The 12,042-nt window shown below is 39.2% G+C and overlaps 1 pseudogene; it reads left to right on the top strand.

Moving 5' to 3' along the window:
* The first annotated feature begins 2,443 nt into the window (after positions 1 to 2,443).
* Positions 2,444 to 10,713, top strand: LOC101682179 (annotated as a pseudogene).
* The last annotated feature ends 1,329 nt before the right edge of the window (positions 10,714 to 12,042 follow it).

The following is a 12,042-nucleotide window of genomic DNA, read 5'->3' on the forward strand; positions in this document are numbered from 1 at the left end:
AACAGAGAAGAAATAGAAAAAAAAAAAAAACCTCTTTGGGGGCGCCTGGGTGGCTCAGTGAGTTAAAGCCTCTGCCTTTGGCTCAGGTCATGATCCCAGCGTCCCGGGATGGAGCCCCGCATTGGGCTCTCTGCTCAGTGGGGAGCCTGCTTCCTCCCCTCTCTCTGCCTCTCTGCCTACTTGTGGTCTCTGTCTGTCAAATAAATAAATAAAATCTTTAAAAAAAAAAAAAACCTGTTTTTGAATTTCAATAGGGAAGATGTATTGCTCTGGGGAAAAGAAAAGTAAATGTCCAATGATACTTGTAGCTTCTCTAAAACTAGAAAAAGTATAGCAGGAAAGAATTCTCTGCATTGGAAAACAGTTTCTTGCAGAACTGGAGTTGTGTTGTTGCATTTCTATTTGTGATAATCAGAGTGTCCTTAACCAATGAGCTTCCTCCTGGAAGGGTTGAGAAAACTAATTGAACCCACACTAGGAACAACACTGAGAACAGCAGAAGCAAGAAACAGGAAGAACATGCACAATAGGCAGTTGCTATTATTAATGGGTGATGGGAGAAAGGAAGTCTCTGCCTGGTGGTAGGTCTGTTTAGTGTTCTAGACAGTGTGATGACCACCAGGGACATGGCGGGGGTTGAGAGCGGCTGCCCACTTTTGATTAATGATCTCAGACAGGGAAACAGTTTGTACCCATGTCCTGCAGTGTGTAAGGGGGGAGATTCGAGGGGTTACCTTTAATTTTCAAAGCCTTAGCTACCTCTGACTCGATTTGCATGGTACCAGTGTATTAAAATTAATGGAGAATTTTTGTTTTCAAGCAGCTGCTCTGGGGATTTGAGTTTTCAAAGATCTATTTGTGGCTTTATATGACAAGGACATTAGTTGCCTAGATATTTGCAGTCCATTCTCATTGTCCAAGATGAAATTCTAGTCATATGAGAGGAAACAAATAAAAATGGTTATTTGGAGGCATATTTTTTTTTCCAACTTTAAAGATTTTATTTATTTATTTGACAGGCAGAGATCACAAGTACGTGGAGTGGCAGGCAGAGAGAGAGGAGGAAGAGAGCCCGATGCGGGGCTCGATCCCAGGACCCTGGGATCATGACCTGAGCTGAAGGCAGAGACTTTAACCCACTGAGCCACCCAGGTGCCCCTGGAGGCATATTTTTGACAAAGTGTAGAAATCACATGCTTTTCTAATCACCTGCTTCTTCACCAGATGCTTCATTCATTTCTTCCCTTCTCGTAAGCCAAGATTCAAGAAACTGTGGACCTCACTCACTAACTTCACTGCCTTGCTTTTTTGCTTCCTTCATTCTATAATCCAATATTTTTTTTCAGCTTTCACCAAGATGCTAAACTGGCAAATGTTACCTGTCACCAATACGCCTTTCAGTCATTATCTCTGAGGCTGCTATCCTGCCCCTTTTGCTCCTGTGCATTTCTCCCTTTCCTTAAACCTACTCTGCTCCCTAGACTTCTGTCACCCACTCTGGATTTCCTTCTACTTCTTTAACTATTCCTTCCTGATCTCTGTTAGTTTCCCCATTTCTGCCACTTGTTCTTCCTAACTTCTTTAGTCAATCATTCCAAACCCTTTTTATTGCCTTGAACAGCACTTTTGCAAAAAACAATTATAGGTTGTATTCTAAGGTCTGTCCCTTTCTCTGAGCTCAGACCTGAATACCCAATCATTATGGTATGAGGATACCCCTACAAGGTTGTGATTGTCCCATGTGATTGTCCCACAGGCATCTCATCCTCTGCATATGAGAAAAGAAATCCATTGCTTTCTGTCCTCTTTTACATCCAATTTCAATAAATGATACCAAAATTGACCCAGTTATCCAAGACAGAGACCTAGGAAATTTGTTGAAGCTACATGTTACCTCTCCTGACCCTCTCCATCATTGCTTCATACATACCTCTGATGAAGTGCAAACAAAACCATCGAGAGTTGCTGATTTTACCTGCAAAAGAGTTCTACTCCCCTACCTCCAGTGGGGAAAAGACAATCAGTAGATCTGAATGCCAGGTAATGCAGATGTTCAAATTATTTGAAAAAGATTTCAAAGAAGCTGATATAAAAATACTTCAGTGAGCAATCATTACTAAATTTTTTGTGATGTATCAGTTGCTAAAAGATACGTGTTGAAATCTGCTGTGAATGTAGATTTGTCAACACTTTGAAGAAATGCCAGTATAAAGAACTGCAAACCTATAAAATCCATGACAGTTCCTCAGCCTTTTCTTGTTTATTATGACCTTGACACTTCTGAAGAGCCCTGGTCAGTTATTCTATACTTTATTCCTTAAATTTTTCTGATATTTTCTCATAATTCATTGGAAGTTGTACACTTTTGGCATGAATATCACCAAAATGGGCTCTGTTCCTTGGTGCTGCCTGCGGAGGTGGTGGCCATCTGTTACTGGGCATCATGGCTGCCCTCAGACCTTTGGTGAAGTCCAAGATCATTAAAAAGAGTACCAAGAAGTTCATCCAGCACCAGGCAGACTGATACGTGAAAAGCAAGTGCAACTGGTGGAAACCCAGAGGCACTGACAATTGGGTGTGCAGAAGATTCAAGGGCCAGATCTTGATGCCCATCATTGCTTATGGGAGCAACAAGAAAACAAAGTATATGTTGCCCAGTGGCTTCCAGAAGTTCCTAGTCCACAACGTCAAGGAGCTTGACGTGCTGCTGATGTGCAACAAATCTTACTGTGTAGAGATTGCTCACAATGTCTCCTGAAGGACCGCAAAGCTACTGTGGAGAGAGCAGCCCAGCTGCTAGTCAGTCACCAATCCCAATGCCAGGCTGTGCAGCAAAGAAAATGAACAGACAGCTTGTTGTACACATCATATTTGTGTTAATAAAACTACAAAAAAAATATATCACCAAAATGGTATACCTTTATTTTTCACTTTGTACTTAATATCTTTTGTGGGGAAAGGGGTACTGTGTAAATATCCCGTTTCTCCTCCAACACTGGACCACAAATTTTAGCATCGATGGTTTGTTTTTGGCTGTAATAATTATTACTGTGGTGTTGTCATGAAATTCTTTTTATTCTTCCCATTTCTTCAACATTTATTCATTGGAATTCTGTAAGGAAGAGCTGCCCCTTCTCCCTTATTTATTTACTGAATAATGTATTTTAAACAGTATGAATTTTAATTTTATTCTAGAGTTATAACCTAATACTGTTATTATTTTTTTGTTGTTCAAAGTGTTCCAGCTTTGGCCAGTGGGAGCTCTTTCAGATTGGCTCCATTGTTTTTCAACATGACTTTCCCCTCCATCCTTTTCTGAGTATTTCTTTACTATCACTGTAAGATACCTTAGGATCAAGATACCTTAGGATCACCTTATATGTTTCATGCCTCTGTCCTGAAATCAAGTACTTCTTCCCCAGGAGAATGACATATAGAAACCAAGATCTGGGTGCTAGACGCAATCATTAGTATTAAGGTGTCATTGGTCATAGATGCTCTCAGCAGACAGGATTTAGTTATATGTGTGCACACATGCACACACTCACACACACACACACACACACACACACACACAGCTGTGGATACACACAGAGCAAATTTATTTCTGTATCTAAGTATTTGAATACATATATTAAAAAACAATGTGTTCATACCAATGCCTCAGATTCCAAAGTATTTATTCCAGCCTGCCTCCTTTCTTTAGTTGTAACTTTGTTCCCCAGCAGTGACAAATCTGGCTCACATTAGTTAAAATATATTTACTTATTTAATGAACCTCGCCATATAAAGTAGAATAGCTAATCCACTCTCTGCGAGAAATATTTACTAACTACAGTATTGGACTTTTGTACAATTCTTCTTGTCTTTACCCAGTGAAAATAGAGTCTTCCCAAATAACTTCGTAATTCCTTATTCTTCCACCTTTCTCAGTATGGCTCTGCTCATTTGCAAGTCAGGAAGTTTATTGGTTATAATTTGTATTTCCCTTTGTGTTCTTTTCACATTCTGGTGGAATTTTTTTGTGTTTGTGTTTGTTTGCTTTTAGGTTGTTGGGTTTTTTGTTTTTTAATTTTAGCTTACATACAGGAAAATTCACTCTATATACAGGTTCTGAGTTTGTTTGTTTTAGAGAAAGAGAGCAGGGGGAGTGGACAGAGAGAGAGGCAGGGGGAGTGGACAGAGAGAGAGAGAGAGAATCTTAAGCAGACTCCATGCTCCGCAATACTGAACCACAAGCCTAAGATCACGACCTGAGCCAAAATCAAGAGCCGGGTGTTTAACCGACTGAGCCACCCAAGCGCCTCGTGTTCTGGGTTTTGACAAGACACAGACTTTTGAGTTCATCACTATAGTCATAATACAAAACAGTTTATCACCCCCAGAATTCCCTCATAAGAAAGCATTTTTAGAAGCATCAAATTTTAAAAAGTAAAAAGACTAATAACCATAAATAAGACCATTGAAAATTAAACTTCATAACCTGGCAATTCACAAATCTTTACCCCTGGGGCTAATAATACATTATATGTTAATTTTAAAAAATTAAAAATTTAGGGGCTCCTGGGTGGCTCAGTGGGTTAAAGCCTCTGCCTTCAGCTCAGGTCATGATCTCAGGGTCCTGGGATCGAGCCCCGCGTCGGGCTCTCTGCTCAGCAGGGAGCCTGCTTCCTCCTCTCTCTCTCTCTGCCTGCCTCTCTGCCTGCTTGTGATCTCTGTCTGTCAAATACATAAATAAAATCTTTTTTTAAAAAAATTTAAAATTTAAAAAAAAAGAAAATTTAACTTCATAAATGCTTTTCCAAGTACTTGAAATTTTATTGGTTTATTTCGTATTCATACTGTGTTCCTCAAATATCATAGGAGTATAACAGTTTCATAAGGTTTTACTGAGAGGAATTTTAAATTAGCTTTTTTGAGGTATTTATTAAAAATTATTAGATAAAAATTTAAAAAACTGCACCTATTTATTTACTTCTGAATTTTTATTTTAGTACAGCTGACACACAATGTTACATTAGTTTTTGGTTTGCCATATAGTGATTTGACAAATTTATTCTTTGTGCTGTGCACATCACAAGTATAGCTACTACCTGTCACCACACAACACTATTATAATATAATTGACTACCTTCCTTATAGCATGCCTTCCTTATTCATTCCTCAGACTGGAAGCCTGTATCTCCCACACACCTTCCCTCATTTTGCCAATGTCCAGCTCCCCATCCCCTCTGGCAACCATCAGTTTGTTCTCTGTAGGTCTGATTTAATTTCTTGTTCATTTATTCATTCATTTTTAGATTCCACATATAAGTGAGATCATACAGCATTTGTCTTTCTCTGCTGACTCACTTCATTTAGGTAATACCCTCGAGATGCATCCATGTTGTCACAAATGGCACAATCTTATCTTTTTTATGACTGTATAATATTCTATCACTCATTCTCACACACATATATGCACACATGTATCTTCCTTATCACATCTTCTTTATCTATTGATGGAATCTTAAGTTGCTTCCATATCTTGGCAATTGTAAATAATACTGCAGTAAACCTAGGGGTGCATATATCTTTTTGAATTTGTGTTTTCATTTTGGGGGGTCAATAACCAGTAGTAGAATTATTGAATCATATGATATTTCTATTTTTAATTCTTTGAGGAACCTCCATACTGTTGCCTATAGTGGCTGCACCAATTTTCATTCCCACAAACAGTGTACAAGAGTTCTTTTCTTTCCACAGCCTCACCAACACTTGTTATTCATTGTCTTTTTTATTTTAGTCATTCTGACGGGGTGTCTAGTGATATCTCATTGTGGTTTTGATTTGCATTTCCCTGATGATTAGTGATATTGAACATCTTTTCATGTGTTTGTTGGCCATCTGTACATCTTCTTTGGAAAAATGTCTATTCATGTCCTCTGCCCATATTTTATTTTTTTTAATTAACATATAATGTATTATTTGTCCCAGGGGTCCAGGTCTGTGAATCATCAGTCTTACACATTTCACAGCACTCACCATAGCATATACCCTCCCCGATGTCCATAACCCAGCCGCCCTATCCCTACCCGCCAGCAACCCTCAGTTTGTTTCCTGAGATTAAGGGTCTCTTATGGTTTGTACCCCTCCTGATCCCATCTTGTTTCATTCCCCCACTACTCCCCCATCAACCCCCACCTTACCTCTCAAATTCTTCATATCAGAGAGAGCATGTGATAATTGTCTTTCTCTGATTTACTTATTTCACTTAGCATAATACCTTCTAGTTCCATCCATGTCATTGTGAATGCTCTGCCCATATTTTAATGAGATTGGGGTTTTTTGGTGTTGAGTTATAAATTTTTAATGTATTTTGGATATTAACCCCTTATCAGATGTATCATTTGCATATATCTTTTCCAATTCAGTGGAATGCTTTATTTTGTCAATGGTGTCCTTCACTATGCAAAAGGTAATTAGTTTGATGTGATCCCAATAGTTTATATTTACTTTGTATTCCTTACCTCAGGAAACATATCTAGAAAAATGTTTCTATAGCCAGTGTCAAAAAATTACCGCCTATGTTCCCTTCAGGATTTTTATGGTTTCAGGCCTCACACTTAGGTCTCTAATTCATTTTGAGTTTATTTTTTTATATGGTGTAAGAAAGTGGTCCAGTTATATTCTCTTGCATGTAGCTGACATCCAGTTTTCCCAGCATAATTTATTAAAGAGACTATTTTTTCCTCATTTTATATTCTTGCCTCCTTTTTCATAGATTAATTGGCCATATAATTGGGAGTTTATTTCTGGAGTCTCTTTGTTCTGTTGATCTACATGTCTGTTTTTGTACCAGTACCAGACTGTTTCGATGCCTATAGCTTTGTAGCAAATCTTGAAATATGAAATTGTGATACCTCCAGCTTTATTTTCTTTCTCAAAATCACTTTGACTATTCAGGGTCTCTTGTGGTTCCATGCAAATTTTAGTATTATTTGTTCAAGTTTTGTGAAAAAATGCTGTTGGTATTTTGAGAGGGATTGCACTGAATCTGTAGATTGCTTTGGGTACTCTGGACATTTTACCAATATTCATTCTTCCAATCCATAAGTATGGAATGTCTTTCCATTTGTTGTGTTGCCTTCAAATTCTTTTGTTAGTGTTTTATAGTTTTCAGAGTACAGGTCTTTCACCTCTTCGATTAAGTTTATTCCTGGGTATCTTCTTCTTTTTGGAACTGTTCCTATTTAAGGAACAGTTTAATCCTTTAATCCTTATAAGATTCTATAAGGAATAAGCAGAAGAGACGAGGCAGAAGGGAGATCAGAGAGATCTGGAGTGTGTGAAGGGCTCAGCCAGGCATGGCAGCCTTGAAGATGGAGAAATGGGCTACAGCTCAGGAATGCAAGTGTCCTCTAGGAACTGAGAATGATCCCTGGGCAACAACCAGCAAGGGACGAGCTGAGGAAATCCTTTCTCAAATATAAAGAGTTAAATAATACATCACACAAAGGTAACGTATGTTTTCTTTCCCTTTTGTGTCCTTTTAAAATATCTATACACTGTTACTGGTTTACAACAAAAGCAAACAAGTAATTGCAAAAGGAACAGACAATATGACTTAAGTCACTGCCTACTTAAATTCTCTACGTTTGACTGTTTCATATGCTCAGAAAGTTTCATTGAATTTGTTCTGTGTTTTTATTTTTTTCTATATTTACATTTTTTTTTAATGAAAACTTTAAAAAAAAAACAACTCTCATGATAAGGAATTCTAGCCACGTAATTTTTTTTTTTTAGTTATAACCAAGACACTGAAATAAAATATGTGATAATTTCTAAAGGCAGATCACATGTGCGTACGTATTCCTCCAGTCAGCTGGATCAATTATACAACGAGTTGTCAGAGGGAAACAAAGCAGGATTTAGGAGAGCGTGTCTCTAGAAGATCTTTTTTAATGCTGTGAATCCCACCTTTACCCCCGAGAGATAGGTGGGTTGCAGGGGTGAGGAGGCAGGTATTATGGGGTGTCTCCTCCTTCACCTTAAGTCTAGTGAAAAGTTAGTTTTTAGTGTGAACAGACACAAACTTCTCCAATCACCCTTTGTCCTAGCTTTTCCCCTCTGGGAATTGTATCTGGAAGTGGGGAAGAGAAATCGCTTTTTTTTTTTTTTTTTTTTTTAAATCAAGATGACATTTGGAACAGAAAAAATGATACAGAACAGAAATGGTAGTGAAAAGGCATCAGAATGAAACCAGCCACCTCAGGAGCGGCAGCCTCTGAGCCAAAGGCTGATAAAAATCACTCCCAGGAATTAAAGAGCAGAAGAGTCCTGACATCCAGTCACAGAGGTGTTACCAGCTGCTGTCTCAGGGGGTCTATCTATTGCCTAGAGTCCCAGGGGAGGAGGATGTCAATGGTGATCCAGAGAACCTCACTGAAGAGAACATATGAGCCTGGGCAGAGGACTTCCTGAACTAGCGGAGCAATGTGACAAGGACAGGGAGATGTTACTCTATTACTCTGGTCTGAGGGAATACATAGTCCCCATTATTGCAAAGCTTGATAATTAGAGGCCAGTCATGCCATTCCAACTGAAAGATGCTTCTCCACATCCCTCTCAAATGAGAGCTTTAATCAATTAACACACATTTGATGAACACCAAGTGATGGGCTAGATTCAGATTCCCTGAGAGATGATAAGAAAAAGATAATGCATGGTTCAGTTGGAAATGGAGGAAAGAAAAGACCAGGAGAGGAACTCTATTATTTACCCAGTGTCGAAGGGTCAGGACTAAAGTCTTACAGCCTATTCTTTGGTCCAGGTCCTTTCCTGTCTGCTGACGATCTGCTAGAGACGACCTCAGGACCTCCACATCACCAGGCCTAACTCATTGGTGGAGGTTATTTCATTATTTAGGTTGAAATAAGAGAAAAAAAAGGCAAAGAGGAAGCGCTTTTCTCCTGCAAAGACTGAAATTCATAGAGAGCTCACCAGTCTGAGTTTACATGGTGACCCTAAACAGTGCCTGTCAGCCCATGCTTCAGGATGACCAAGGGTTTCCTTGGATTGGACTGAACCCTATATTTTTTTTTCAAAGATTTTATTTATCCATTGGACAGACAGTAGTAGTAGACACAAGTAGGCAGGGAGGCATGCAGAGAGAGAGGAAGGAAAGCAGGCTCCCTGCTGAGTAGAGAGCCCGACGCGGGGCTCAATCCCAGGACCCTGGGATCATGACCTGAGCCGAAGACAGAGGACCTAACCCACTGAGCCACCCAGGCGCCCCTGAACCCTATATTTTTAACAGATCCCTTGCACATACAAATAGCCCTAACAAGGGGCACCTGGGTAGCTCAGTGGGTTAAAGCCTCTGCCTTCGGCTCAGGTCATGATCTCAGGGTTCTAGGATCAAACCCGCATTGAGCCCCGCATCAGGCTCTCTGCTTGGCAGGGAGCCTGCTTCCCCCTCTCTCTCTGCCTGCCTCTCTGCCTACTTGGGATCTCTGTTAAATAAATAAATAAAATCTTTAAAAAAAAAAATAGTCCTAACAAGACCAAGACAAAAAATTTGATATGTATTTCTATAAATTTAAATCACTCAAAAGGATTATGTTAAATTTCTTCAGGTATTCATTTGTTTTCCTGATAGTAACTACAAAAATTAGCATCTGAAATGAATATAAAAGATTCTTTGAATCTGTTTCCTATAAATTCTCTAATAAAGAAGATTTCTTCCCTTACTCACTTGACTTCTCTGGGCCTTGGTTTTTTATTATAAAATGGTAGGGATTAGATTAACATATTTCCAATGATTTTTTTTTTGCAATAAAAATGTAATGATTATAAACTGAAATATTTCTTCATCCCATTTGATCCCCATTGTTTTTGTTTTTCATACATTTTCTATCTTGGATTCCTTAGAAACTACTGTTGTGGTTTTTGTTTCCTTATTTATGTCATATGCACAATAGATACTCCTTCATTGTGATCCTTTCCCTAGTTGAACTCATTAAGATCAAAGAACCTCACATTTTTGAAAAAGCTGTAAGAATCATCCATTTGCCAGACTAAAGAAACAAACAAACAAACAAAAAAATGCAGCCAAAAATGACATTATCTTTTCAAGATGGTACAACAAAAAGTGGAGAGACAGATCTAGAATTTGCATGTAACACTTGGTTTTAGGACACTTCCCAGTTATACCAGATTTTCCCTCTTTCTTGAAGAAAAGCCCATTTCTCCTTTCTGGAAATACTTGTTTTGAGTATGCTTTTCTCCCAGGGTGGCAACACCACGACCACCACTGTAAATGTTCTTTGTAATGTGATCTCAACATCCCTCCAAACCCATCTTGCGGTAGAATCACTCTCTGCTTGAGGCAGGCAAGCTTGTGACTGCTTCAACCAGCAGAATACAGAGAAGTGATACTGTGTGCTACAGGGCTCAGTCGTAACAGGGATACAGCTCCTTGGGCTCACAGGAACACTTGGGCTTCAAGCCTTACACCACCATTTAAAAGAGTTGACCACCCTGAGAACACCCTACTCAGAGGATGCCAGACCCCCTGGAGAGGCCGTGAGTGGTGGTCTGGTCGGCTGCCGCAATCTTCCATCAGCCCAGCTCATGGATATAAGTAAGGGAACCTTCCTCGTGATGCCAGCCTCCAGCCATGAAGTCTTCCCATCTGAGATCCCAGATATCAAGTCATCCCACTGTGTCTGAACTAAAGTCTGACCCTCAGAATCTAAAAGAACTTTAAAATGTCATCATCTTAATTAAGCCACTACGTTTGGGAGAAGTTTATTAAACAGCAATAGGGACCAGAAAACCAGGAATAAGAGAGTCACAGAACTCTTTGGCTATGGGATCTAACATCGTTGGAGTACTAACCAAGATGTTAGCCTCATCATCTCCCCAGATCAGCAATAGCAATGGTTCTCCTTGTACATCAGCTGTAGCTTTACAGACGATGTCTGCTTTTCACTTTGAGGCGCCCCCTCAAGGAGTCAAAGGGAATTGCAAGTATGCCACTTAAGCTATATTTCCGGTCGGATCAGATCAAACATATCCTTCATTTTTTAACCACTATGCCACGTAACCAAACACTGGGAAAATCTCAACCCATTTATATTTTCTTTTTAAAAATACTCACATTTCTTCTCTTCTCTTCACATTTCCTCTCTTTTCCCATACATTTTATTTGATTCATGGACATACACCCTCTCTGTATTCAGGAATGAGATTTTCCCAGACAGAGGATCAGGCCAATCATTTATTTGTTGTCTCTGAGAGCCAAATCTACTGTTTAATGCTCCACTCTGATATTGTGGGTCTGCGACTCTGCAAAATTCACTTCCAAACTGCCTTCTCATCTACCTTCAATCGGCTTATGCTAAAGCAAGTTTTCTCAACCTCAGCACTATTGACATTTTAGTTTGAATGACCTTTTTTCCAGTTTTATTGAGATGCAATTGGTATACAGTCTTATGTAAGTTTAAGGTGTACAGCATAATGAGGTGACTTACATATACTGTGAAATGATGACCAAAATGGAATTTAGTAACTATCCATCATCTCATATAGACACAAAAAAGAAAAAGCAATGTTTTTTACCTGTGATGAGAAATCTTAAGACCTACTATATTTATGATTTTTAAATATACCATACAATGGTGTGGAACTGTAGACGTCCCATTGTAAATTATATTCTGAGTACTTATTTATTTTATTGATCTTATTTACATCCCTAGTATTTTTTTTTTAATTTCATTTATTTATTTGACAGAGATCACAAGTAGGCAGAGAAGCAGGCAGAGAGAGGAGGAAGCAGGCTCCCTGCTGAGCAGAGAGCCCGATGCGGAGCTCGATCCCAGGACCCTGGGATCATGACCTGAGCTGAAGGCAGAGGCTTTAACCCACTGAGCCACCCAGACGCCCTTACATCCCTAGTATTGATTTATCTTACTTATTTGGAAGCCTGTAGCATCCTCCCATCTCACCCTCCACCTCCAGTTTCTTTTCCTGTGAGTTTGGGTATTTTTCTTTTTGCTT

Source organism: Mustela putorius, unplaced genomic scaffold, assembly GCF_011764305.1.
Source record: "Mustela putorius furo isolate JIRA1106 unplaced genomic scaffold, ASM1176430v1.1 tig00000228_pilon_pilon_pilon, whole genome shotgun sequence".
Classification (NCBI taxonomy): Eukaryota; Metazoa; Chordata; class Mammalia; order Carnivora; family Mustelidae; genus Mustela; species Mustela putorius.